Source organism: Triticum urartu, chromosome 5 (assembly GCF_003073215.2).
Source record: "Triticum urartu cultivar G1812 chromosome 5, Tu2.1, whole genome shotgun sequence".
NCBI lineage: Eukaryota > Viridiplantae > Streptophyta > Magnoliopsida > Poales > Poaceae > Triticum > Triticum urartu.
Window position 1 is genome coordinate 112,830,446 of NC_053026.1, and position 27,267 is coordinate 112,857,712.

The following is a 27,267-nucleotide window of genomic DNA, read 5'->3' on the forward strand; positions in this document are numbered from 1 at the left end:
ATATAGAGTGGCAAGAGGCGCCGCACACAAGCCAGCATGCGACCCACTCAAGGATTCGCATCAAAAAGATGGCCCGGCCAGATCTATCTACGAGCCACGAAAGCAAGCTCTAGTAAGCAATGCAACACAACAAACATCCGAACACTACGGCACACCCAAATACAGGGGTGCCGCACACCCCCTATGTTTCACCGATGAGGTGCTGGACCATGAATTTCCAGCGGGATTCAAGCCCGTAAACATAGAGGCGTACGACGGAACGACAGACCCTGGAGTCTGGATTGAGGACTATATCCTCCATATCCATATGGCCAGAGGAGACGACCTCCACGCCATAAAATACTTACCCCTCAAGCTCAAAGGGCCAGCCCGGCATTGGCTTAAAGGCCTTCCCGGAAACACCATTCGATGTTGGGAAGAGCTCGAGGAAGCTTTTCGGGCAAATTTTCAAGGGACCTATGTCCGGCCTCCGGATGCAGATGATTTAAGTCATATAACTCAACAACCCAGAGAGTCAGCGCGGAAACTCTGGAACAGATTTCTTACTAAAAAGAACCAGATAGTCGACTGTCCGGACGCCGAAGCCTTAGCAGCTTTCAAACACAGCGTTCGAGACGAATGGCTCGCCAGACACCTCGGCCAAGAAAAGCCAAGAACAATGGCCGCATTAACAAGCCTCATGACCCACTTTTGCGTGGGAGTGGACAGCTGGTTGGCAAGATGCAGCACCAGCGACCCAAGTACATCCGAAGTCAGGGACGGAAATGGGAAACCACGTCGCAGCAAGGACCAGCGCCGGAATAAGGGAAACAGCCCGAAGAGCACGACAGTCAACACCGGATTCAAAAGCTCTCGACAGGGTCAGAAAAAGCTGCCCCGCAAGGATAACAGGGACGAGCTATCTAGCATAAACAAAATCTTGGACAAAATATGTCAAATCCACAGCACTCCCGGGAAGCCTGCAAACCATACCCACAGAGAATGTTGGGTCTTCAAGAAATCCGGCAAACTCAACGCCGAACACAAGGGGATCGATACACCAAGTGAGGACGATGAAGAACCCCACAAGCAGAGCACCGGGAAACAAAAGAATTTCCCACAAGAAGTCAAAACAGTAAACTCACTTCATGTGACAAAAGGGAAAAACAAAGTGGCGCCTATAGAGATACGCGCCATGCGGCCTATCACAAAGGAGTCTCGCCACTGCTTGTTAAAACCGACCACCTTCGACCATCAGGATTACTCCGGAAGTATCCGGAACGCAGGTTGGACCGCCTTGGTATTAGATCCGATAATCGACGGATTCCACTTTACACAAGTCCTGATGGACGGTGGCAGTGGTCTAACCTGCTATAACAGGACACAGTCCGCAAAATGGGGATGGACCCACCAAAAATTCGCCATAGCAACACTTCCTTTAAAGGAGTAACGCCAGGCCCGGATGCACATTGCACGGGTTCTCTCCCGCTAGAAGTAATGTTCGGTTCCCCCGATAACTTCCGCCGCAAAAAGCTAACCTTCCACATCGCCCCATTTTCAAGTGGCTATCAAGCACTACTGGGATGCGAAGCTTTCGCCCGCTTTAACGCAATACCGCATTATGCATCTCTCACGCTTAAGATGCCTGGCCCATGAGGCATCATCTCACTAAAGGGAAACATTGAATGTTCCTCGCGCGCAGAAGACTATACGGCTGCCTTGACAGCCACACATTAAAACAGCTTCACCAACAAAAGCATCTAATAGGTCATTAAGACCACGGACACGGCTAGGCGAGTCCGGAGCAAACTTATAATTGATAAAGGTTTTTGTAGCCGTACACCCCTATACAAGGGGCTCCGCATATGTAAAATAAACGACAATAAGGCTAAATTTTCCCCATCTTGAATTATACTTTGTTTACTTAGTACAACATATATTTCACACGGCTATTCTTCTTTCAACTAAGTTCCTCTCTTTTACAGATGAACATCGTGCTACACCCATCCAGCACACGGCGCAATAGAGACACAGGCGCAGACGTACAGCAGGGACCCGTCCCAAGGATTCTCTTTAGATTAAGACCCTGCGTAAACCTTTTTCACTGTCTCTTGTTGATGCGTATCCCCCGGATTCATAGTATAACCGAGGAGGAGGCTGACGTCTTGGCATGTGGTCACGTCAGAATTTCGCACGTACCTGGACACCAGGGGCTTATTATCATGGGCACTGCTCAGCCCGTTTTTATAAAGACCGAATACCTTAGGGAGTGTTCGGCGTTGCGAGTTTGGCCTTATATGCATCAGCTCCGAATCATGTATTTGGTCAAATGTTGGGTTTGCCCGGCTCCTGTGTTTTGCTGCCTTACGTTCCGCTCTATCGGCTAAGGCGGCACCAGGAGAACTATAGCGATTGTGCCCCGGTTCAGCCAGGCGAGCACCTTAGTAGAGAAAGCCGAAAACTGATTGTCATGATATAGCGTGAGACTGGTCAACCACTCGATGACCTATCGGAGTCTTAGGGATTCCTCCGCATTAACGAAGGGCCGTTTCCCAGCCAGGCACACACGCGCCCTGAGTTCGGGCGAGCGCAGCGCCACCAGGGGCTATATAGTAGCCCCCTGTCAAACTCTTATGGCTAAGTGAAAGAGATAAAGCATTATAGTCCGATTGCCTAGTTCGCTGCGCTATCACCTCCTTCATGGACCAATACGTTGGATCAAGTGTGAGAATGCGCCTTCTGTGAACACCCCCGCATTATATGCGTGGGGGCTGAAGCCGACGACTGCCATCTTTCATATTATATACACATATACCTCAACGGCCGCACAGGAGGCATTATAATACTTGCAGGCACAAGTATAAAAAGCTTCTACAATTCATCAAAATATTGTTTTACAATAATACACGTTATTCGAACATAATATCCTTCGAGCACTGCGTCTCTATTAAATGAGCGCCTTGCAGAACTTCCTGAAAATAGTGCTCAGCAGGTATTCGGCCTCCGTCTAAATCTTGGGATGCAACAGCGGCGGCCTCCATCTCCGCCCAGTATGTCTTGACACGGGCAAGGGCCATCCGCGCACCCTCTATGCATCCTGAGCTCTTCATCGCATTGATATGCGGCACGGCACCAAGGAACTGCTGCACCAAGCTAAAATAATTGTTCGGCTTTGGCCTTTCCGGCCATAGATGATTAACAACATCCTTCATGGCGAGTCCGGACAACCTATTCAGTTCGGCCCATTCGGCGAAACGATCGGTCAACAGAAGCGGATGCTCCGGATTGTTGAATTGTGACCAGAAGAGCTTCTCCACTTCGCTATCTTTCTGATCTCGGAAATGTTCGGCCGCATCAGCGGCACTCGCAGCTAAATCCAGATATGCATCCGCAGAACTCCACATCCGGTCCAACAGAGCGTATTTAGGATCTCCGAACTTCATCCGCAGCATAAAGGGCGTTACAGCCGCGATATCTCCGGCCTGACGCAGCTCCTCCTTCGTCACTCTCATCGCAGAACAAGCATCCTTGGCCGCTGTAGTGGCCTTCTTCAGGTCTGTCCGCTCCGCCCGATCTTCTTTTTCAAGAAGCTTGCAGCAGTCAGCAGTGTTCTTTAACTTCACAGCCATTTCGGCCATTTACTTCTTTCTTCGGCAGTGAGCAGCCTGTTCGGCTTTCAGCTCTTCAATTGCCTTTATGGCAGCCGCATCACTTCTCCTGGCTTGCTCCTTAGCTCGGGCAAGTTCCGCCTGAAGGTTCTCCATGGCAGCGGCCCCATCTGCATCAAGCGCACACGCTATAAGATACTGGCATCAAGCTCCTCTTACCAGGTGTCTCTCTAGAAATTACATACCTTGTGCCTCGTCAAGCCGCTTGTTGACAAGCACGATGTCCGCATCTGCCAGGTCAAGTTGCCGTGTTAGCTCGGCAAATTCATCAGTCCGGCTGGTCACTGGACACTTCGCCACCTACATAGGAAGGCGGCAAAATTACACCTAGGACTATGATCCTCTGCGTGATGTCGTCTTCGACAACACACAGAGTCTCAGGGGCTACTATCTACACAGGGCGCATCTTATATGCAGAACTGTCAAAAGGTACATAACCTCGTGTACCTCAAAACCTGTCAGTAAACTCCTGACAGCCTCGTGCAACCCGCTTTCAGTGGACGAAATCCTTTCAATTACCGTACCCATCAACGCATGATGTTCCTCTGAGATAGACGCTCGCCCTAACAGATCCTTCAGTTCCTACGACCGAGCACCAGGCGGTGCCGGACTCCTTCGATGGCCTTTTTCAAAGACCAGACACGGGTGGCCTTGGGGGGCCATATGACTGCCTTCCGGCCCTGCCGGATTCGGAGAAACCCTCTGTGACGATACCTCAGGATCGCCCGCCTCGTAAGGAGGTACGGCAGGGGGAGGCATTCCGCTCTCCATCATCTCCGGAAGAAGATCCCCCGAAGATGAGCTCTGCTGAGAAGGGCTAAGATCCGAACTACAAGGTAAAATTTCAGTTATTTTCCTTAGAAATAAAACAAGGATTTCTCTCGTTTTAAACCTCCCCTCTCTACATACAGCTTGGTGGAGGGCTGATCCCCTTGAGGGCATAGTACGGCCGAGGCATCCCCCGGCACAGGACCCTCTGGCGAAGATTTGAGACCATGGACTCCGGGTCTTCAGAGGCAGTCCTCTTCCTCCCCTGAGTAGAGGAATTTTTGATTCCTCCTTTCCAGACAGCCTCCTTCGCGGAGGCATCAGCTTCTTTGTCCCCCCTTTGCTTTCTTCCGAAGTCACGATCTCCAGCATCCTGGTTAACATGGGATCCGGCGAGGTCTTGGGAAGGGGGGCCGGACACCTGATTAACTTCGCCTTCGCTACCCACTCCTGTTTCAAAGACAACTCTTTTAAGGGTGATGTTGTGATAAATGAACGGATGGTGTGTCCGGGCACAGGGCTACTTACTTGAGTATCCGGACGATTGCATCTCAGACCTGCGTCATCCGTAGAATCCGGACACACTACTTGTGGTCCGAAGAACAATTTGTACATCTCCACGGGCGTCATGCCAAGAAAATGTTGGAGAACTCGTGGTCCCTCCGGGTTGAACTCCCACAGGCGGAGGGGGCGACGTTTGCAGGGCAGAACTCGGCGAATTAACATAACCTGCGTCACCACGACCAGACTGATGTCTCTTTCTAGGAGATCTCAGATGCGGCCCTACAACAGGGGGCACGTCCTTTGCCAACCCCCAGTCCAGCCCCTTATTGACCCGTGACGCTAGTCGTGGCGGGGGACCTGAGCGGAAAGCAGGCAATGCCACCCACTTGGTGCTCCTGGGATCTGTGATATAAAACCACTCTTGTTGCCATAACCTGAACTCCTCTTGAAAAGAGCCGTCGGGCCATGGAGCGTCAGCATTCTTGCTTATAACAGCGCCTCCGCACTCCGCGTGCTATCCCTCAATCATCTTCGGCTCTACTTTAAAGGTCTTAAGCCACAGTCCAAAGTGAGGTGTAATATGGATGAAGGCTTCGCACACGACAATGAATGATGAGAAGTGAAGGATGGACTCCGGGGCTAAGTCGTGAAATTCCAGCCCATAATAAAACATGAGCCCCCTCACAAAGGGATCCGTCGCGAAGCCTAGCCCTCGGAGGAAGTGTGACACGAACACCACGCTCTCACCAGGCTTGGGAGTAGGAATAACCTGCCCGTGAGCAGGCAGCCTATGCGAGATTTCGCTGGTCAAAAACCTGGCCTCTCTCAGCTTTAGCACGTCTTCCTCCGTGACGGAGGAAGGTGTCCATCGGCCTCGAAGGTCGGAGCCGGACATCGTCGAAGGTCCAAAGCGCCTGAAATCTGGGGCCTTAGGTGTTGGAACTCGAGGCGAAGGGCGAATTCGATTGAGATCAAAAGAAAGGAGTAAGGCCTTGGTCTCTTTATAAGAGGTTGGATACCAAGATCCCTCCCCGTGACCATTTGGGACTCGCCTTTGATCGAGGAGCCACACCAACGGGCACGATTGGGTTACCGACGTCCGTATTGATGAGAATCCCGGGATAAGGGGACACGATCTCTGCTTCGACAAGACGTGCCAAGGAAACTGCCTCGCAAAACGCGCTGAGGTGGGACAGTAAAAACGGTTCAAATAAAGGCTTGGCTGTGGCGTGATGACACGCTACAGAATAGGTCAGCAGATTAGATTTGTGTGAATATTATTCTCTCTACGACAGTATGTGGAACTTATTTTGCAGAGCCGGACACTATCCTTGTGTTCAAAATCTTCTATGAAGTATTCGAAGGAGGAACCCGCATTGCAATGCCGAAGACAATCTGCGCGCCGGACTCGTCGTCATTGAAGCCTGGTTCAGGGGCTACTGAGGGAGTCCTGGATTAGGGGGTGTCCGGATAGCCGGACTATAACCTTTGGCCAGACTCACGGACTATGAAGATACAAGATTGAAGACTTCGTCCCGTGTCCGGATGGGACTTTCCTTGGCGTGGAAGGCAAGCTTGGCAATACGGATATGCAAATCTCCTCCCATTGTAACCGACTCTGTGTAACCCTAGCCCTCTCCGGTGTCTATATAAAACGGATGGTTTTACTCCATAGGACGAACAACAATCATACCATAGGCTAGCTTCTAGGGTTTAGCCTCTTTGATCTCGTGGTAGATCTACTCTTGTACTACCCATATCATCAATATTAATCCAGCAGGAGTAGGGTTTTACCTCCATCGAGAGGGCCCGAACATGGGTAAAAACATTGTGTCCCTTGTCTCCTATTACCATCCGCCTAGACGCACAATTCGGGACCCCCTACCCGAGATCCGCCGGTTTTGACACCGACAACCCTCTCGATGCCGGGTGAGACACCCGGCTCTCCCCGACATCTCGGGTATGGACACTCTTGCGAAGACACCGACAACCCGAGAAGACGCGTGTTCACACTTAATCCAACGTCTTGGTCCTATTAAGGAGGTGATAGTGCAGCGAACTAGGCAACCGGACTATAATGCTTTAACACTTTCACTTAGCCAGAGGAGTTTGACAGTGGGGCTACTATATAGCCCCTGGTGGCTCCGCACTCACCCGAATTCAGGGTGCGTACATGCCCGGCCGAGAAATGGCCCTTCGTTAAGGCGGAGGAATTCTAAGATTCCGATAGGTCATCGAGTGGTTGACCAGTCTCGCGCTATATCATGACAGTCAGTTTTTGGCTTTCTCTACTGAGGTTCTCGTCCGGATGAACCAGGGCACAATCGCAGTAGTTCTCCTGGTGCCGCCTTAGCCGATAGAGCAGAACATAAGGCAACAAAACACAGGAGCCGGGCAAACCCAACATTTGACCAAAGACATGATTTGGAGCTGATGCATATAAGGCCAAACTCGCGACGCTGAACACTCCCTAAGGTATTCGGTCTTTACGGTGTAAACCGGGAGTAAACAGTGCCCTTTGCAAGAAGCCCCTAGTGTCCAAGTATGTGCATTATTCTGACGTGGCCACATGCCAAGACGTCAGCATCCTTCTCAATTGTACTGAGAATCCGAGGGATGTGTATCAACTAGAGACAGTAAAAAAGGTTGACGCAGGGTCTTAATCTAAAAAGAATCCTTGGAACGGGTCCCTGCTGCATGTCTGCGCCTGTGTCTCCGCTGTGCCGTATCCTTTACGGGTGTAGCACGATGGTCATCTGTAAAAGAGAGGAACTTAAGTGAAAAGTTGTTGTGCAAAAAGGTAGGTTTAAAGAAACCATGTATAGTTCAAGATGAGTAAAAATTGCCACTTGTCTGCGCGCGTTGAGCCCCTTGTTTTTCTAATAGGTGTGTGGCCATCAAACCTATATGAATTACATATAGCTGCGCCGGACTCATCTAACCTTGTCCGTGGTCTTGACGACCTATCGAATGCTTTAGTTGGTGAGGCCATTTTAGTGTGCGGCTGCCAAGGCAGCCGCACTCTCTTCGGCGTGCAAGGATCGCTCAATATTTCCATTTACTGTAATGATGCCACGTGGACCGGGCATCTTAAGCGTGAGGGAAGCGTAATGCGGTATTGCTTTAAAGCGAGCGAAAGCTTCGCTTCCAAGTAGTGCTTGATAGCCACTTTGGAACTGAGCAATGTGGAAGGTTAAATTTTCGCTACAGAAGTTATCGGGGAAGCCGAATATAACCTCTAGTAGCAGGGAGCCCGTGCAATGAGCCCCTGGGCCTGGCGTTACTCCTCTAAAGGTAGTATTGCTGTGGAAAATTTCCGTTGGGTCTATCCCCGTTTTGTGGATTGTGTCCTGATATATCAGGTTTAAGCTACTGCCGCTGTCCATCAGGACTCGTGTGAAATGGTATCCGTCAATTATTGGATCTAATACCAAGGCAGCCCATCCTGCGCTCCGGATACTTGCTGAGTAATCCTAATGGTCGAAGGTGATCGTTTGAGATGGCCAGTGGCAAAACTCCGTGGTGATAGGCCCTTGGGCATATTTATCTGGGAGTGCCGCTTTGTTTCTCCCCTTTATCACGTGTAACACATTTACTGTTTTGACTTCTGGTGGAAATTTCTTCTGTTCCCCAGTGTTTTGCTTGCGAGGCTCATCCTCGTCTTCGCTTGGTGTATCCTGCCCCTTATGTTCGGCGTTGAGCTTGCCGGACTGCTTGAAGACCCAACATTCTCTGTGGGTATGATTTGCAGGTTTATCGGCGGTGCTATGGATCTGACATATTTGGTCCAGAATTTTGTTTAAGCTGGACAGTTCATCTCTGGCGCCTTTAGAGGGCGGCTTTTGCTGACCTGGCCGAGAGCTTCTGAATCCGGCGTTTACCGTTGTGCTCTTCGGGTTGTCTTCTTTATTCTGGCGCTTATTATTTTTGCTGTGTCGTGATTTCTCGTTTTCGTCTCTAACTTTGGATGTACTTAGGTCGCTGGTGCTGCATCGGGCTAGCCAGCTGTCCTCGCCCGCGCAAAAGCGGGTCATGAGGCTTGTTAATGCTGCCATTGTTCTCGGCTTTTCTTTGCTGAGGTCTCTGGCAAGCCATTCGTCTCGGACGCTGTGCTTAAAGGCTGCAAAGGCTTCAGCGTCCGGACAGTCGACTATTTGGTTCGTTTTAATAAGAAACCTGTTCCCAAGCTTTCGGGATGACTCTCCGGGCTGTTGAGTTATATGACTCAAATCATCCGCATCCGGAGGTCGGACATAAGTCCCTTGAAAATTCGCCCGAAAAGCGTCTTTGAGCTCTTCCCAGCTTCCAATGGAGCTTTTAGGGAGGCTTTTAAGCCATTGTCGAGCTGGCCCTTTGAGCTTGAGGGGTAAGTACTTGATGGCGTGGAGATCATCTCCTCGAGCCATATGGATATGGAGGATATAGTCCTCAATCCAGACCCCCAGGGTCTGTTGTTCCGTCGTATGCCTCTATGTTTACGGGTTTGAATCCCTCTGGAAATTCATGGTCCAGCACGTCATTGGTGAAACATAGGGGGTGTGCGGCAACCCTGTATCTAGGTGTACCGTGGTGTTTGGATGTTTGTTGTGTTTCATCGTATGATGGAGCGCGCTTGCGTGGTCCATAAATGGATCTGGTTGCGCTGTCCTTTTGATGCGAGCCCTCTATGTTGGCCGCTCTATGTTGGCCATGAGGTCGTCTATCCGGCCGGATGGCCGTTCTAATTTTTGGTTGCGGGGGTTCTAAGGCCTCCTCATCGAATTCAGGTAGCAACTTCCACTTCGGGTAGCTCTTGGTGTGGCGATTACCGTCGTACTTCATTGCTGTGTTGAGTACTTTACTCCATCTGATTCTGAGTGTGTCTTGCGCAGCCTTGAGCCTTTGCTTCTGCTTTTTTAGACTCCTCGCGGTGGCAACAAGCCTTTGATGGGCATTCTGTTGCTCTAGGTGTCTGTCCGGTGTGATGTCATCCAGATTATTATCTTTGACAGAGTCGGGTTGTTCCGTTTGATTCTCTGTGTTGCCGTGGTCCGGCGATGGTTCACCCTGCTCTAAAGCTGGGTCTATATGATCGTTGTTTCTGCCGAGGCGGGATTTGGGGCGGCGCTTACGCCGCCGCTTTGACTGCCTCTCGAGGGGACAACCCTTCGTTGCGTCCTTCCGTTCCTCGTCATCGTTTTATTTTGGTGTGTCCACCATGTATACGTCATGTGATGAAGTGGGCGTCTGGTGCCCTATGGGCAATGGTTCCTATTCGTCTCCTGCATCGGAGTGAAGTCTAAAATAAACCCTAAGGTTGTAGAGCTCGACGTAAACGAACCTTCACCTCTAAATCCCTGAAATTGGTACCCTGTATTTATAGATCCCAGTCAATCCAAACCCTGGATGAGTAAAATCATGTTTGTTGTAATAAAAAGGCGTGATCCTAGCCGGGATTGATTTTACTCTCACTTACAAGGGCCCACCTGTTATATGCATCATCCTCCCCAATCAATTTGAACTCGCCTCTAGATGAGTGTATCGGACGGGGCCAGGTCGGCCATCGATGCCATCCTAGACGAGCTCCTGGGCGTGTCCAAGCATAAACGGCGTGCATGGATGATGGCGCGCTATCTCAACTAGAGGAGCCCCGCCGGCAAGCGATTGCTGCTCGTCGGGGCTAGGCTGCAGGAAAGGTAGCGCCAACAGGGCGAGGATGCCGCCACAGATGCCACCAACAGCGCATGAACATGAAGAAGTATATTAACGGGAAGACCGGCGGCTTCGCCTCCGCGGCGAGAACCGCCACCATGTCCATCAATGAAGTGTTGGCACTGTCGAGATTAACGGTGAACTACACCTAGATTACTATCAGACAAGGCAAGAAAATATCACAAGGTCCTATTGGAATCCATCGGTATCCGGCGTCTCGCGTGCATGTACCCAGAAGAGATAATCTAATCCATCAAGCCAGACTCAGTGACTCACGTACTAGTTCGTGCTTGTACAGGACTATATCAAGCCAGCCCTGTACTCATGTGTCTTCTTTCGGCAACACTTCAATGCTCAATCGATGCTCATTGATACGGAAGAAGTTCAGGTGGCTCTGGTCGTCTTCGCCTTTGCCGTGCATGCCCACGCCTGGAGCTTTGTCAACGCGGACGGCGGCAACCCTCCCAAACACAGCGTCGACGAAGCCAAGGGAGATGTTGAGCTTGGTCCGGTGATCCCTAATGGTGTCCTTCATCCTCTTGATGATGAACAGCTTTGCGTTGTTGGCGTGCTGGCACCTAGCTCCTCACCGGCCACGGCTGCCATGGCCATCATGGCCTGCGTGCTCACCGGATGGTAGCAGGCACTCCCGGGATGCATCTTCAATCAGGATTGTGCAGCGAGGTAGATGGCTATGATGTTTTGACCTGCGTGACATGAGACAAGCGAGTTTCGGGTAGGATTGTGCTTTTCCCAGTCTACCAAACATATGTGGGGTTAGGATAGACCGGGATCAGAGAGGTCGGGGTACCGATTTCAGGGATTTGGAGGTGAGGGTTCATCTACGTCCACCCCTACAAACTCAGGGTTTATTTTAGACTTCACTCCCTGCATCGTCGTCCATACCGTCGATGTCTTCGGAGTCGAAGTCGAGCATGTCGGTTAAATCATCGACAGTGGCTACTAAGTGGGTGGTGGGTGGGCGGCGAATTTCTTCGTCATCCGCGTCCCAATCCTGCCGGACATAGTTCGGCCAGGATCCTCCTGACAAGGAGAGAGACCTTAATGAGTTCAGTATGTCGCCAAAGGGCGAGTGCTGAAAAATATCCGCGGAGGTAAACTCCACGATCGGCGCCCAATCGGATTCGACAGGAACGGGCGCAGGCGGTTCGGAGTCCGTGGCCGGAGAAGGATTCGGCAGTTTGACAACGTGGCTCTCGTGAAGGGTAAGGTCTATATTCGGCTTGATCGCCGCTGAGGATACGGCCTCCGTGACGGGGTCTATCCACCCATCCATGGATGGCGCAACTGGCTCCGAAATGAGGCTCGGAGCGGCTGCCAGTGCGATCTCGTGAATACGGTCCGATGGTAGAGCTAAATCGTACCCATCGTGACCGCGTGGTGCACAAGGCCGGGGCTCGAATCCGTCGAAGATCAAGTCTCCGTGGACATCAGCCGTGTAATTTAAGCTTCCAAACCTGACCTGGTGGCCACGGGTGTAACTTTCTATCTGCTCCAGATGGCCAAGCGAGTTGGCCCACAGCGCGAAGGAGCCGAACACAAAGATCTGTCCGGGGAGAAAAGTCTCACCTTGGACTACATCACTATCGATGATAGTAGGAGCCATCAAGCCTAACGGGATGACACAGAGGAACTCTCAATGAAAGCACCAGTGTCGGTGTCAAAACCGGCGGATCTCGGGTAGGGGGTCCCGAACTGTGCGTCTAAGGAGGATGGTAACAGGAGGCAGGGGACACGATGTTTTACCCATTTTCAGGCCCTCTTGATGGAGGTAAAACCCTACGTCTTGCTTGATTTATTCTGGATGATATGAGTATTACAAGAGCTGATCTACCACGAGATCGGAGAGGCTAAACCCTAGAAGCTAGCCTATGGTAGGATTGTCTGTTGTCCTACGGACTAAAACCCTCCGGTTTATATAGACACCGGAGGGGGCTAGGGTTACACAAGGTCGGTTACAAAGGAGGAGATATACATATCCGTATTGCCTAGCTTGCCTTCCACGCCAAGTAGAGTCCCATCCGGACATGGACGTAGTCTTCAATCTTGTATCTTCATAGTCCAACAGTCTGGCCAAAGGATATAGTTTGGCTGTCCGGAGAACCCCTAATCCGGGACTCCCTCAAGGAGGTCGTACGTTCGTGGATCCATCTTTCCTCTTGCCTTATGTAACCACCGCTGCAATCGCATCATCGTGGCATTAATTCTTATTGTGTTGTTGCATTCTCATTCCATTCAATACCGACATTTGCCATCCCTTTGCTTAATTATATGAATCACTGTAACTATACTCCATCCTTCAATTTATAAGTTGTGCATACCTTTTCCATCAACTTCGTGCAACGCGCGGGCATCTTGCTAGAAACACTAGAATATGTCTATATAATCCGTATGTGATAGTCCATTTGAAATCTCAAAAAGATAAATATTTAGGTACGGAGGGAGTAATATATTAGGAGTATATCAAAACAATAGTGATTTCTTTCAAGTTTGTGAACAAATACTACTATTCTACTACTTTGTATCCGTCACAACACACGAGCACATTGTTGGTAAAAGGAAAAGGCCTACCGCGTTCGCGTCGCACCCCCACACGCCCGGGAATCGGGAGTACAACACGACCCATCTAGCACGACACATAGCTTAGGGAAGGCGTGTTGCCTAGCATTTTCACTTTCATGTGGGACCGCCGTTGAGAAAACTGACACCCCGCCCGCCGCCGGGTTGGAAAACAGAAATGAGGGGAAGATCTAGCTGGAGCATGGAAGCCAAGAAATTTGGTGTCAGACGGGGCTCTTTGATAGAGTAGGAGCATTCCGTACTAGTACAACTCCTACTAGTACCAAGTTTGTACTCCTAATACTATATTACTAGTACTACCACTGTACAACTACTAGTACCAAGTAGGTACGTGCACGACACAACATCGTAGGAACAAAAAACGAGAAGATCTTGTTTTGAGTGATTTATCTTTTTTTCAATCAATGTAGTATGAATAATATGATGTGGGGGGCACCCATGAAGCTTATGTGGCTTGGTTGCATGGCTACGGAATGTTAGAGAAAAATAAATAGATAATGTGTTTAGAGTGCACTCCACTAAATAGATATACTTTGGATCCATTGCAACGAACCGACACATCTATATCTATACCCCTATATAGTGTGTGAATAACTTTGAAAGTTGGTCGTTGGATGAAGCCAATCCGACGGTACAAAGATGGAAAATCCGAGCACTACTGGCTGTTGGATATCATCCACCAGATTCTGCCACATGTATAATCTAGAAGACTCCATGGTTGAACTTAATTCATGACTAACTTTGCCACAACTAAGCTTAGGCAAAGTTATTAGTTCTTCAAAATGAGAGACACAAGTTGGCAAGCCTAAGGGAATCTTGCCACATTTTTTGTGTGTATGTCATGTGGGGCCTTAGTGTGGCTTGCCTAAGGTGTGGCTTGAACCAAACACTCACTTAACTTAATCAAACTTGCCTAACCTTACATTCCACCAGATTTTGCCACATGTTAGAATCCAAAAAGCTCCACATGTAGAAGCATAATGCACAAACCACCAGAATCGCATGCGTGCAATGCACCTGTACCTTACTAGTACTAGTTGGTAGTAGTAAGAAACAAATTCCAGTTTTGGCACGAGCTCGTACTGCGAGAGCACCACAAGGCCTGCCGCAGGAGTTACATTTCCCTCTCGGGGCCCACGGGGCCGAACTTCAGTGGCTTAGTGCCCGGCTTATGAGTCAATCACATGCAGACCTTAAATGCGGCTGGCCCACATGTCATTCTCATGGTGGTGGCATGGTTCGCGACTCACACGTTCGAGATGAACCGGCCGGTGGTGGCGTGGCCGTGGCGAGGGTGCCACAGCTAGGCGTCGGGGCATTACGAGGCGTAGATGTCCACACCGGTGGGTACTACCTGTAGTACATAAGTACTCCAGCTGAGGATTGATGCCCGGGACGAAATGTGTCACAGCCGCTGGATGAAAAATCGATGGTGCAGGAGTACAGATCGGAGCACGGCAGCGGAGTAGGCAAACCGCGTCCAATCGGGTGTGTCTATGGTAGAAAGTTGATGGTCACCGCAGTTCAGCTAGCCCGCATGTCATGCACACAAAGGCAGAGGAGCGGTGGGGCCGAGAGGAATGAGGGGCATGTCAGGGGGATGAGGATCCCTTGACGTGAACAATCCTACCATTTTGTCACTGACATGTGCGACCCATAAGCGTGGGTCCCACCTGTCAGCGAAGGAAAGGCAGGGCAAGGCAGTGATAGCCACGTTAGAGGATCCATGTCCACATCGGGGGACGTCGTGCCGTGGGTTGGAGCGGCATCGTGGGAATCGCGTGTGGGTGTGGCAGTGGTAGAAACAAGAAACGTGTTGGTCGCCGTGGTCAACTTCCATGGACAAGCTGTCATGTCTGCTGACACATGTATATCAAAACTAGAGTGTTTATATTTCAAGCACGTGAACAAGTATTATTCTACTACTTTGGATCCATTGCAACGCACGGAGCAGCACATTGGTAGTAGTAGTGCCCATCTCTATCTCTAGAGGCCTTCCCTCGTTCATCCTTTTCTCTCACAAGATAAACTAGTCATACAAATGCATCTTGATGTTCCATGGAACGCACGAGGATGTTTCCTTGGGGGTCTCTCCAGCGCGGCATGGCCGCAGTTGCAAGTTGACGCCCCTTGAGATGCCGACGTTGAGGGGCACTCGGATTTCCTCCGATGAGCAGGTAAGATGAGTTTGATCACGTAGTAAATGCATTCTAAAGACTACTTTCGTGTCTATTTCCTAATTCTCCCCCTGCCCACTGTTTCACAGGTTAGGCTCGGTGTGAGTGGAGATTGGCTTGCATATGTACGGGAGGGTACCAACATCAATTTGCACAACATTTACAACGGTGACACCGTTCGCGTAGAACCTTTGTCCAACATTGGGATCAGCCATGCAACGGGCCACCTCATGAATTGGTACGATGGAACCACGGTGAGATTGAATAAGATAGCACGAACCTTGAACATGGTGGTCAAAGGCGGACCATGCTGTCTGCGGCCAATTTGTTGCCGTACGGGTAGGAAGACGTTGTGCTCCTTTCTAACCGCATCTTCGCGGTGACAAACCAGGGGACTTATTTTGTATGGGACACGTCCTACGATATACTCCCTCTCTCCCAGTTTATTTGTTTTGAATCTTTTCGTTTTATAAGTTTCAAATTCAAATTTAGAGCTCCACATCACATGTTGAGATTACAATGTCCATTAAATCGTTGCATGCATATATAGTAAAGAAACAAATCTCCAGTTTGGCACGAGTTCGTGCTGTGGGAGCACCACAAGCCCTAGCGCAGGACTAACATTTCCCTCTCAGGGCCGTCGGGACTGAGCTTCAGCGCCTTACTACACCTACCTTTGAGTCAATAACATGTGGACCCGATAGGTGACTGGTCCACATGTAATGCTCCCGTAGGCAGAGGGGCGGTGGGGCCAAGAGGGGTGAGCTGCAGATCGGGGACGTGTGGTTTCATGGGTTCGAGCGGCGTCGTGGGAATCGTGGGTGGCTGTGGTAGAAACTTGATGCTCGCCGCCTTTTAGGTGGCCCACATGTCATGCACACAAAGGCAGAGGGGCGGTGCGGCCGAGAGGGGTGAGCCGCACGTCGGGGGGCGTGGTGCCGTGGGTTGGAGAGGCGTCGTGGGAATCGCGAGATGAAACGTGATGGTCACCGTACTTGAACTTCCATGGACAAGCTATCATGTCTACGGATAAATAGTTCCTTATAGTCAAGCGGACCCACGCTACTACTCTATTCCAAAGACATGCACACCATCGAAATAGTCCATCTATATCAATATACATCGAGAGGGAATAATTCTTTTTACAAGAGAGGAAATAGTTCATCCATCCATAATGCCCTCCTGCTGGTGCAGCCTCTACTTCTTCTTCTTCTTCTTCTTCTTCTTCTTCTTCTTATTCTTCTTCTTCTTCTTCTTCTTCTTGTTGTTGTTGTTCTCATTCTCTGTGGGAGAAGGCTTCGCAACAAGCTCTTTGGACCTTGCAGCTATCTCGAAACTCACACGGGCATCGAGGGCAGCATATTTTATCCGCTCCTACGTCAAGGGATAATTCTCCCATCCAGACGACCTTAATGCCACCGTCTTGTCACCCTTCTGAAGATTTGTACCGAGCACAAAATTTGCTACGTTGAATAGGGATGGTGTCTGTTTATCACAATCTTCTACACGAATTTTGATTCTGGTTTGTAGGTCAGCGATGCTTTTCAAATCAAGGTTGTACGGCTCCAGCTTCTGTTTGTCCCCTTTGATGGCTGCCCCACAGAAGTATACGTCCTCCCTAGACAAGAAATCATGAAGCTCACCTGGTATGGATGGCGAGTGTATGATGTGGTACACCAAAACATCATCTTTGAGGCATAGCTGAAGGACGGCGGCGCACTGGATCTTCCCAGGGGCACGCTTTGTGTACTCTGCGTCGAGACCGATGACCCTCGTCTCTACCTTTTCGAGGGAGTTGGATACATTGTTGATCCACTGCCGAACAACCCTTGGGTGGACGGTGACGGTGGCAATTATGCGCATCGAGCCTTCGACAAGGACATGTTGGACGCTAAAAACCTGCATCTCAGTCTCTTTCACCATTTGGAACCGCTGGAATAGAGGGCTATGCTTTGGAGAATTAGGATTAGATGGCTAGTCTAACTGAAGTAGTAGATGATTATTTAAAGAGGTTAAAACAATGTGAACGCAGTGGGCTTTGGATGAAAATGAAGACGAAGGGGAGGTGAAGAAGCCGAGGAGAATCGGTTCCCGATGGAGAAGTAAATGGGAGAAGTGGCGTGTAGGCAGTTGATTAGACGGCTAGGTAGACTAAACGAAAAGGCTATGTAGGTAGACTGATAAGTCATACCTGTTCGTGTACGTGCCCATCCTTCCTGATAGGTGGGACCTATGCAAACAGATAAAAAATGTGTCATAGTTTTTTTTTTGAGCGCGTGAGTGGGAGACACAACATTCTCTGGTTAAGGAATACTCCCTCCGTTTAGGTGAGTATAAGTCACCTTATGAAAATCAGGTTTTCCCAAAACCTTTAGGCATGGAGCATTAACTTCCTGCTTGATCCCCTCCCAGCCTTGTTAGACAGCGTTCTCTTCCTCTGCTGCCGTGTTCTACCTTTCCATTTTTCCTCTTCTCAAGTGTGGAACGATCTGCATGCCGTCCTTGATGCACCAGAATGACCACTGCATGCATCATGGCAGGGCGTTGATTGGGCATGCACAAGAGTTTGGTTCTGCTCGCAATATGGATGATACCTGAACGATGAAGTTAATAGGCATGCTAGCACGGGAGACCTATTTCCACTATACAATGATGTTTCTTGCATTATCCTACTCATACTCTAAACAATGCTGATCTTACATTAACAATGCCTGTCCTTTTTGATATGATGCAGTGTCCCTACAGTTACTGCCCTTTGTAATCACACCACCTTTGCCAAAAACAGGGAAGCACAACTGGCTCCTCGCTCGATCAGATGACGGCAAAAGACTGATGATCATTCGGACACATGAGCCAGAAAAGTTATATTGCAAAACCCCCACTGTATACAAGCACCGTGTAATACGTGAGTATCCGAACAGTGGCTGTTACGTCTATGAGCAGGATACCAGCTTGTTGGGGCTGAGGGAGTCCCAGATTAGGGGGTCTCCGGACAGCCGGACTATATCCTTTGGCCGGACTGTTGGACTATGAAGATGCAAGATTGAAGACTTCGTCCCGTGTCTGGATGGGACTCTACTTGGCATGGAAGGCAAGCTAGGCAATACGGATATGCATATCTCCTCCTTTGTAACCGACCTTGTGTAACCCTAGCCCCCTCCGGTGTCTATATAAACCGGAGGGTTTTAGTCCGTAGGACAACAGACAATCATACCATAGGCTAGCTTCTAGGGTTTAGCCTCTCCGATCTCATGGTAGATCAACTCTTGTAATACTCATATCATCAAGAATAAATCAAGCAGGACGTAGGGTTTTACCTCCATCAAGAGGGCCCGAACCTGGGTAAAACATCGTGTCCCCTGCCTCCTGTTACCATCCGCCTTAGACGCACAGTTCGGGATCCCCTACCCGAGATCCGCCGGTTTTGACACCGACATTGGTGCTTTCATTGAGAGTTCCTCTGTGTCGTCACCGTTAGGCTTGATGGCTCCTACTATCATCGATAGCGATGCATTCCAGGGGGAGACTTTTCTCCCCGGACACATCTTTGTCTTCGGCGGCTTCGCGCTGTGGGCCAACTCGCTTGGCCATCTGGAGCAGATCGAAAGTTACGCCCCTGGCCACCAGGTCAGGTTTGGAAGCTTAAATTACACGACTGATGTCCGTGGAGACTTGATCTTCGATGGATTCGAACCCCGGCCTTGTGCACCATGCGGTCACGATGGGTACGATTTATCTCTACCATCGGACCGTATTCAGGAGATTGCACTGGCAGCCGCTCCGAGCCTCAATTCGGAGCCAGTTGCGCCATCCATGGACGGGTGGATAGACCCCATCACGGAGGCCGTATCCTTAGCGGTGATCGAGCCGAATATCGACCTTACCCTTCACGAGAGCCGCGTTGTCAAACTGCCGGATCCTTCTCCGACCACGGACTCCGAACCGCCTGCGCCCGTTCCTGTTGAATCCGATTGGGCGCCGATCCTGGAGTTTACCTCCACGGATATTTTTTAGCACTCGCCCTTTGGCGACATACTAAACTCATTAAGGTCTCTCAACTTGTCAGGAGGATCCTGGCCGAACTATGTCCGGCAGGATTGGGATGCGGATGACGAAGAAATTCGCCGCCCACCCACCACCCACTTAGTAGCCACTGTCGAAGATTCAACCGACATGCTCGACTTAGACTCCGAAGACATCAACGGTATGGACGACGATGCAGGAGACGAACAGGAACCACTGCCCACAGGGCACCACACGCCCACTTCATCACATGACGTATACATGGTTGACACACCAAAAGAAAACGACGACGAGGAACGGAAGGACGCAACGAAGGGTTGTCCCCTCGAGAAGCAGTCAAAGCAGCGGCGTAAGCGCCACCCCAAATCTCGCCTCGGCAGAAACAACGATCATATAGACCCAGCGTTAGAGCAGGGTGAACCATCGCCGGACCACAGCAACACGGAGAATCAAACGGAACAACCTGACTCTGTCAAAGATAATAATCCAGACGACATCACACCAGACATACACCCGGAGCAACAGAATGCCCATCAAAGGCTTGTTGCCATCGCGAGGAGTCTAAAAAACAAGAAGCAAAGGCTCAAGGCTGCGCAAGACACACTCAGAATCAGATGGAGTTAAGTACTCAACACAGCAGCGATGTACGGCGGTAATCGCCACACCAAGAGCTACCCGAAGCGAAAGTTGCTACCTGAATTCGATGAGGAGGCCTTAGATCCCCCGCAACTAAAAATTAAAACGGCCATCCGGCCGGATAGATGACCTCATGGCCAACATAGAGCGGCAAACAACGCCGCACATAAGCCAATACGCGATCCACGCGAGGGCTCGCATCAAAAGGACGGTCCAACCAGATCCATTTATGGACCACGCAAGCGCGCTCCGGCATACGATGCAACACAACAAACATCTGAACACCACGGTACACCCAGATACAGGGGTGCCGCACACCCCCTATGTTTCACCGACGAGGTGCTGGACAATGAATTTCCAGAGGGATTCAAACCCGTAAACATAGAGGCATACGACGGAACAACAGACCCTGGGGTCTGGATTGAGGACTATATCCTCCATATCCATATGGCTCGAGGAGATGATCTCCACGCCATCAAGTACTTACCCCTCAAGCTCAAAGGGCCAGCTCGGCACTGGCTTAAAAGCCTCCCCGAAAGCTCCATTGGAAGCTGGGAAGAGCTCAAAGACGCTTTTCGGGCGAATTTTCAAGGGACTTATGTCCGACCTCCGGATGCGGACAATTTGAGTCATATAACTCAACAGCCCGGAGAGTCAGCTCGAAAGCTTTGGAACAGGTTTCTTACTAAAATGAACCAAATAGTCGACTGTCCGGACGCCGAAGCCTTGGCAGCCTTTAAGCATAGCGTCCGAGACGAATGGCTTGCCAGACACCTCAGCCAAGAAAAGCCGAGAACAATGGCAGCATTAACAAGCCTCATGACCCGCTTTTGCGTGGGCGAGGACAGCTGGCTAGCCCGATGCAGCACCAGCGACCTAAGTACTTCCGAAGTTAGAGACGGAAATGGGAAATCACGACGCAGCAAAAATAATAAGCGCCGGAATAAAGAAGACAGCCCGAAGAGCACGGCGTTAAACGCCGGATTCAGAAGCTCTCAGCCAGGTCAGCAAAAGCCGCCCTCTAAAGGCGCCAGAGATGAACTGTCCAGCTTAAACAAAATTCTAGACCAAATATGTCAGATCCATAGCACCCCCGATAAACCTGCAAATCATACCCACAGAGAATGTTGGGTCTTCAAGCAGTCCGGCAAGCTCAACGCCGAACATAAGGAGCAGGATACACCAAGCGAAGACGAGGATGAGCCTCGCAAGCAAAACACTGGGGAACAGAAGAAATTTCCACCAGAAGTCAAAACAATAAATGTGTTACACATGATAAACGAGAGAAACAAAGCAGCACTCCCATATAAATATGCCCAAGGGCCTATCACCGCGGAGTTCTGCCACTGGCCGTCTCAACCGATCACCTTCAACCATCAGGATTACTCAGCAAGTATCCGAAGCACAGGATGGGCTGCCTTGGTATTAGATCCAATAATTGACGGATACCACTTCACACGAGTCCTGATGGACGGCAGCAGTAGCTTAAACCTGATATATCAGGACACAATCCGCAAAACGGGGATAGACCCAATGAAAATTTGCCACAACAATACTACCTTTAGAGGAGTAATGCCAGGCCCAGGGGCTCATTACACAGGCTCCCTGCTACTAGAGGTTATATTCAACTTCCCCGATAACTTCCGTAGTGAAAATTTAACCTTCCACATTGCTCCGTTGCAAAGTGGCTATCAAGCACTACTTGGACGCGAAGCTTTTGCTCGCTTTAAAGCAATACCGCATTACGCTTCCCTCACGCTTAAGATGCCCGGTCCACGTGGCAACATTACAGTAAATGGAAATATTGAGCGATCCCTGCGCGCTGAAGAGAGTGCGGCTGCCTTGTCAGCCGCACACTAAAACAGCCTCACCAACTAAAGCATTCGATAGGTCGTCAAGACCACAGACATGGTTAGACGAGTCCGGCGTAGCTATATGTAATTCATACAGGTTTGATGGCCACACCCCTATTACAAATACAAGGGGCTCAACACGCGTAGACAAGTGGCAATTTTTACTCATCTTGAATTGTACATGGTTTCTTTAAACCTACCTTTTTGCACGACAACTTTTCACCTAAGTTCCTCTCTTTCATAGATGACCATCGTGCTACACCCTTCCAGGATACGGCACAACGGAGACACAGGCGGAAACATGCAGCAGGGACCCATTCCAAGGATTCTTTTTAGATTAAGACCCTGCGTCAACCTTTTTTACTGTCTCTTGTTGATACACATCCCTCGGATTCTCAGTACAATTGAGAAGGATGCTGACGTCTTGGCATGTGGCCACGTCAGAATAATGCACGTACCTGGACACTAGGGGCTTCTTACAAAGGGCACTGTTTAGGCCCGGTTTACACCATAAAGACCGAATACCTTAGGGAGTGTTCGGCGTCGCGAGTTTGGCCTTATATGCATCAGCTCCGAAGCATGTCTTTGGTCAAATGTTGGGTTTGCCTGGCTCCTGTGTTTTGCTGCCTTACGTTCCGCTCTATCGGCTAAGACGGCACCAGGAGAACTACTGCGATTGTGCCCTGGTTCATCCGGACGAGCACCTCAGTAGAGAAAGCCGAAAACTGACTGTCATGATATAGCGCGAGACTGGTCAACCACTCGATGACCTATCGGAATCTTAGAATTCCTCCGCCTTAACGAAGGGCCGTTTCCCGGCCGGGCATGTACGCACCCCGAATTCGGGTGAGTGTGGAGCCACCATGGGCTATATAGTAGCCCCACTATCAAACTCCTCTAGCTAAGTGAAAGTGTTAAAGCATTATAGTCCGGTTGCCTAGTTCGCTGCGCTATCACCTCCTTAATAGGACCAAGACGTTGGATTAAGTGTGAACATGCATCTTCTGCGAACACCCCGGCATTATATGCGAGGGGGCTGAAGCCGACGACTGCAATCTTTCAGGATATACAAACACACACACACACACACAGACACACACACACACACATATATATATATATATATGTATATATATATATACGTAAACGGCCGCACAGGAGGCATCATATTACTTTCGGGCAAAAGTATAAATACAGCCTTGATAAATTTAATAGAACATTGTTTTTACAATGGGAATACATGTCACTCAAACATAATATTCTTCGAGCACTGGGCCTCTATCAAACGAGCACCCTCAAGAACTTCTTCAAAATAGTGCTCGGCAGCCACTCGGCCTATGGCCGAACCCTGCGCTGCAATAGTGGTAGCATCCATCTCCGCCCAGTATGCTTTGACACGGGCAAGGGCCATACGCGAGCCTTCTATGCACGCCGACCTCTTCATCACATTGATGCGTGGCACCGCACCAAGGAACTGCTGCACTAAGCTGAAATAGTTGTTCGGCATCGGCCTTTCCGGCCACAGATGATCTATGACGGACCTCATGGCGAGTCCAGACAATCTATTGAGTACGGCCCATTCGGCAAGATGATCAGTTAGTGGAAGCGAACGCTCTGGAACGTTAAACTGCAACCAAAATAGCTTGTCCACTTCACGATTTGTTTGATCTCGGAAGTATTCGGCCGCATCAACAGCACTCGCCGTCAAATCCAGATATGCGTGTGACGAACTCCACAGCCGATCCAGATGGGCATACCGTGGATCTCCGAACTTCCTCCACAGCAAAAAGGGCTTCCCAGCCACAATATCACCGGCTTCACGCAGCTCCTCCTTCTTCGCTCTCATGGCAGAGCGGGTGTCTTTTGTCGCCATCGTGGCCTTTTCGAGGTCCGTTGCCTTCGCTCGTTTTTCTTCTTCAAGGAACCGGCAACGGTCTGCAGTTTCTTTTAACTTTACAGCCATCTTGGCCATCTTCTCTTTGCGCTCACAATGCGCGGCCTTCTCGGCTCTTAACTCTTCGGCCACCTTCAAAGCAGCCACATTACTACTCCTTGCTTGTTCTTTGGCTCGGGCAAGTTCCGCCCGAAGGATCTCCACGGTGGCAGCTCCATCTGTAGTCAAAACATATTAAAGATACTGGCATCACGCTGCTCTTACTATGTGATATTCACCAGAAAACATCACTTACCCTGTGCCTCGTCAAGCCGCTTGTTAACAAGCTCAATGTCGGCATCCGCCGCATCCAGTTGCCGCTTTAGTTCGGCAAACTCATTAGTCCGGCTAGCCACCGGAGCTTCCACCACCTGCACATACAAGCAGTATGGTTATTACATGGGACTATGATCCTCTGTTTGCCGCCGCTCTCGGCAAAAACCAGAGTCTCAGGGGCTACTGTCTACACATGGCACACCTAAAAATGTGCGGTACTTTCACAAATGTATATCATTTTATGTACCTCAAACCCCGTTAGTAGACTCGTAAAGGCGTCATGCAACCCGCTTTCGGCGGACGAAATCCTTTCCATCACCGTACCCATCAACGTACGGTGTTCTTCCGAGATGGTCGCTCGCTTTAGCAGATTTCTCGGAATGACATCATGATAACTGAAAGACGGTGTGTTTGGCTAGAGGATTACTTGCCTGGTCGGCGGTGCGGTTGCTGCTCAGGCCCACATCCTCGGTGGTATCCGAACACTGTATTTGGGGTCCGAAGAATGGTTTATACATCTCCTCATGCGTCAGGCCGAGGAAATTCTGAATAGTGTGCGGTCCATCTGGGTTGAACTCCCACATGCGGATGGGCCGGCGTTTGCATGGCTGGACTCGACGAACCAGCATGACTTGCACCACCATAACCAGACTGAAATCTCCTTCGAAGAGATCTTGAATGCGGCTTTGCAGTATAGGCATGTCCTTGGCTGGACCCCAGCTCAGCCCTCTGCTAATCGATGACATCAGTTGTGGTGGAGGGCTAGAGCGGAAAGCAGGGGCAGCTACCCACTTGGCACTTCTGGGAGTTGTGATGTAAAACCACTCATGTTTCCATAATCCGGATACCTCTGGAAAGGAACCCTTCGGCCATGAAGTGCCAGCAATTTTGCTTATTAGAGCGCCTCGGCACGCTGCGTGCTGCCCATCAACTATCTTTGGCTTCACGTCAAAGGTCTTGAGCCACAAGCCGAAGTGAGGGGTAATGCGGAGAAAGGCCTCACAAATGACAATGAATGACGATATGTGTAGGAGGGAATCCGGGGCTAGATCGTGAAAATCCAACCTGTAATAGAACATAAGACCCCTGACAAAGGGATCCATAGGAAGGCCTAGTCCTCGGAGGAAATGTGGAACGAACACGACGCTCTCGTTGGGTTCAGGAGTAGGGATGACCTGCCCTCGGGCGGGCAGCCTGTGTGAAATCTCGGCGGTCAGATATCTGTCCTCCCTCAACTTTTTGATGTCCTCCTCCGTGATGGAGGAAGGCATCCACCCGCCTTGGAGGCTGGATCCGGACATGATTGGAGATCCGAAGCACCTGACCTGGGCTTTGGTTGTAAGAACTCGAGGTGGGGGAAGGATTCGATTGAGCACCGGGGGGGGGGGAAGTAAAATCCTTGTCCCTTTATAAAGAGGGTGAATATCAAGCGTCCTCCATGTAGCCGTTTGGGACTTGCCTAAAATCTAGGAGTCCTAGGCGCGGTTGGGTTACCCACGCCCGTATTGATGAGAATCCCGTAATAAGGGGAACACGATCTCTGCTTTGACAAGACGTGTCAAAAAACTGCCTCACGTTATGTGCGGGGCTAGTTAAAGATAAAACGGTTCGAATAATCGCCGAGCCATGGCATGATGTCATGTTGTCAAAACGTGTCAGCAGATTAGATTTGTGGAAATATTATTCTCTCTACGGTGGTATGTGGAACTTATTTTGCAGGGTCGGACACTATCCTTTTATTCGAACTCTTCTGTGGTATATCCGGAGGAGGAACCTGCCTTGCAATGTCGAAGACAACACTGTGTGCCGGACTCATCATCATTGAAGCCTGGTTCAGGGGCTACTGAGGGAGTCCTAGATTAGGGGGTCTCCGGACAGCCGGACTTTATCCTTTGGCCAGACTGTTGGACTATGAAGATACAAGATTGAAGACTTCATCCCGTGTCCGGATGGGACTCTACTTGGCGTGGAAGGCAAGCTAGGCAATACAGATATGTATATCTCCTCCTTTGTAACCGACCTTGTGTAACCCTAGCCCCCTCCGGTGTCTATATAAACCGGAGGGTTTTAGTCCGTAGGACAACAGACAATCATACCATAGGCTAGCTTCTAGGGTTTAGCCTCTCCGATCTCGTGGTAGATCAACTCTTGTAATACTCATATCATCAAGAATAAATCAAGCAGGACGTAGGGTTTTACCTCCATCAAGAGGGCCCGAACCTGGGTAAAACATCGTCTCCCCTGCCTCCTTCTACCATCCGCCTTAGACGCACAGTTCGGGACCCCCTATCCGAGATCCGCCGGTTTTGACACCGACAGGGGCCTTTTGGATTTTTTAGTTGCAGGCGAGTAAACAGCCTTGGTTCACAGTCTCTGTTTCTCAGACTCAATTATCCGATTAACCAGGAGATCACCGTTGGCAAGGACCTTGATGGAAAAAAGGATCTGTTTGCTATGGAAAACTGTGTCTACATGGCGAGCCCTAGGAGTTCGGGAGCAAACTCCCCTGATTGTCAATGATACTGCCTGCAGCCAAAAGAAGGTGAGAATGACAAAGGCATCGGGATTAACTTTGATCCTTGGATGTCTCAATTACGACAGGCAGTGATGTGGTTCAAGCCTTCAGGTTGATAGGTAATTGGGCTGTTGCATCGAAAGGGTGGAGTACTGGTGTCTCCGGATCATTGGTCACTGAAGCAGGGCTGCAAATTATGACGGTGTTGGATCATCTCTTCGAATGACTTTGTTGTCTTTGCTGCTGGTTCTGGATGGGTAGTTCTTTCTTTTGTTATGCATATTCCTTGTCATTTGGTCATCCTCGTCTATGTCACTCTTACTATGTAATAGTTGCTTCTATTTAGAATGTCATTCTCGTCTGGATCACGAGAGTCTGAGCGCTACAGATGGGTGCGTTTTGGTGGTGTAGCAAGACTTCTTGTGAACTATCATGTCTTGTTGTTTATGTCAGTAGTAGTCACTAGTCAGTGTTTGAATGTTGTATATATCGTTGTTTCGAACTGTTTATTGTCTCGAACTACTGGTGGGCTAAATGAAGGCATCACCATTCTCCAGTGTTCAGAGTATATCTCCTTTTTTCAAGTTATATAATTTGAGCTCAGTGTCTTTTCGATGATGTACACTTGTTTGAGCCAGTGAGG